The 2,500-nt window shown below is 29.6% G+C and overlaps 2 non-coding genes across 2 annotated transcripts in view; both read left to right on the forward strand.

The window, feature by feature from the left end:
• The first annotated feature begins 460 nt into the window (after positions 1-460).
• LOC128923715 (5.8S ribosomal RNA) lies at positions 461-639 on the forward strand. The gene has a single exon (XR_008472446.1). It is a non-coding gene; the product is annotated as a 5.8S ribosomal RNA (ribosomal RNA).
• A 453-nt stretch (positions 640-1,092) lies between these two features.
• Positions 1,093-2,500, forward strand: part of LOC128923753 (large subunit ribosomal RNA) — a 3,984-nt gene continuing 2,576 nt past the window's right edge. The window contains exon 1 of the ribosomal RNA XR_008472484.1: positions 1,093-2,500. This exon is cut by the window's right edge and continues 2,576 nt beyond it. This is a non-coding gene — a ribosomal RNA (large subunit ribosomal RNA).

The raw sequence follows: 2,500 nt of genomic DNA on the forward strand, positions 1-2,500 counted from the left end.
AAACAAACAAACAAAAAAAGAATAAAAAAGAAAAATTATTTTCTTTTTTTTCTTTTCATTCATTTATTTGAATGTTTTTCTTTTTTTTCTTTTTTTTTTTACTCCTTGTATTGTAGTATAATGAAAATTATATCGCATACATTGTATTTGAACGCAACAAACCTTTAAACATATATAGTTGTACTTATTATTTATAAAAATAATATAAATGATAAGTTAATTTGTTCTCATTAACGTGTAATTCCTTAAAAATATATAGAAATTAAATAAAATGTAATAAAAAAGGAATTACTGTTTTTGTTGGACTAAGACATGCGCAACTTGTAAATGTTTGGGTTGAAAATTACAATTTATTGAAAGATGTTTTAAAATAATTTATATATTATATACGAAAACGAAATGTTATTCTTTCAATAAATTAAAAACTCTTGACGTTAAATTAAAATAAACAAAAAATTATCACTCTAAGCGGTGGATCACTCGGCTCATGGGTCGATGAAGAACGCAGCTAACTGTGCGTCATCGTGTGAACTGCAGGACACATGAACATCGACATTTTGAACGCATATTGCAGTCCATGCTGTTATGTACTTTAATTAATTTTAAAGTGCTGCTTGGACTACATATGGTTGAGGGTTGTAAGACTATGCTAAATTAGTTGCTTATTCTTTTAGTCAATTAAAAGAATTTAAGCACATGGTATATTACTGGATTGTATTTTTCAATCCATAATATTAATAGCATAAAAAGAAATATAGAAAATATATTCTTGAACACCTCATATTTGAACGAAATTTTATAATAAATAAGAATCTTAGTATTCCCAAAAACAATAAAATTTCAATATTATTATTTCAAATAATATATACATTTAGAGGAACGTCTAGCATAAAATATTATTTTATTCTAGGATTGCCTTAAATGTAAAAAACCAAGAAAATAATATTGTTGTTATAATGAAGTAAGTAGTACGGGATGAAAAGATTGAATATTTATTATTAAGAAAATTATATTGGTGTTAAGAAATAATTATGTATGTTTCTTTAAAATAGCAAAAAGCTAAAATATAAAATAAATATAAATATTTTTATACAACCTCAACTCATATGGGACTACCCCCTGAATTTAAGCATATTAATGAGGGGAGGAAAAGAAACTAACAAGGATTTTCTTAGTAGCGGCGAGCGAAAAGAAAATAGTTCAGCACTAAGTCACTTTGTCTATATGGCAAATGTGAGATGCAGTGTATGGAATATCTTAATATCTAGTATGAGAAATTAACGATTTAAGTCCTTCTTAAATGAGGCCATTTACCCATAGAGGGTGCCAGGCCCGTATAACGTTAATGATTACTAGAAAGATATTTCCAAAGAGTCGTGTTGCTTGATAGTGCAGCACTAAGTGGGTGGTAAACTCCATCTAAAACTAAATATAACCATGAGACCGATAGTAAACAAGTACCGTGAGGGAAAGTTGAAAAGAACTCTGAATAGAGAGTTAAATAGTACGTGAAACTGCTTAGAGGTTAAGCCCGATGAACCTGAATATCCATTATGAAAAATTCATCATTATAACTGTGATATTTATAATATTATAGTAATAGTGTGCATTTTTTTCATATAAGGACATTGTAATCTATTAACATAATAAAATATTTATCAAAAGATCATTGGTGTTAAGTTTATTCAAATTAATTTGCTTTTAGCTTATTAACATAGAATAAATACTGATGATTTGATAAAGTGTTGATAGATTTTACATATATAATGCTTAAATTCTTTTGAATTTTACAATAATATTATTATCATTGATTTTAATATTAATTGTATGCATTTATATGATTAACAATGCGAAAGATTCAGGATACCTTCGGGACCCGTCTTGAAACACGGACCAAGGAGTCTAACATATGTGCAAGTCATTGGGTTATATTAAACCTAATGGCGAAATTAACTTAACTTTTATATAATGGGATTAATTTTTAGTGAAATATTTTACTATTAATTCAATCCCGGGGCGTTCCATATAGTTATGTATAATGATAATTTATTATTATTTATACCTCTAACTGGAGCGTACCTTGAGCATATATGCTGTGACCCGAAAGATGGTGAACTATACTTGATCAGGTTGAAGTCAGGGGAAACCCTGATGGAAGACCGAAACAGTTCTGACGTGCAAATCGATTGTCAGAATTGAGTATAGGGGCGAAAGACCAATCGAACCATCTAGTAGCTGGTTCCCTCCGAAGTTTCCCTCAGGATAGCTGGTGCATTTAAATATTATGTAAAATAATCTTATCTGGTAAAGCGAATGATTAGAGGCCTTAGGGTCGAAACGACCTTAACCTATTCTCAAACTTTAAATGGGTAAGAACCTCACCTTTCTTGATATGAAGGTTGAGGTTATGATATAATGTGCCCAGTGGGCCACTTTTGGTAAGCAGAACTGGCGCTGTGGGATGAACCAAACGTAATGTTACGGTGCCCAAATTAACAAC

Source organism: Zeugodacus cucurbitae, unplaced genomic scaffold (assembly GCF_028554725.1).
Source record: "Zeugodacus cucurbitae isolate PBARC_wt_2022May unplaced genomic scaffold, idZeuCucr1.2 ctg00000026.1, whole genome shotgun sequence".
In the NCBI taxonomy this organism is placed as follows: Eukaryota; Metazoa; Arthropoda; class Insecta; order Diptera; family Tephritidae; genus Zeugodacus; species Zeugodacus cucurbitae.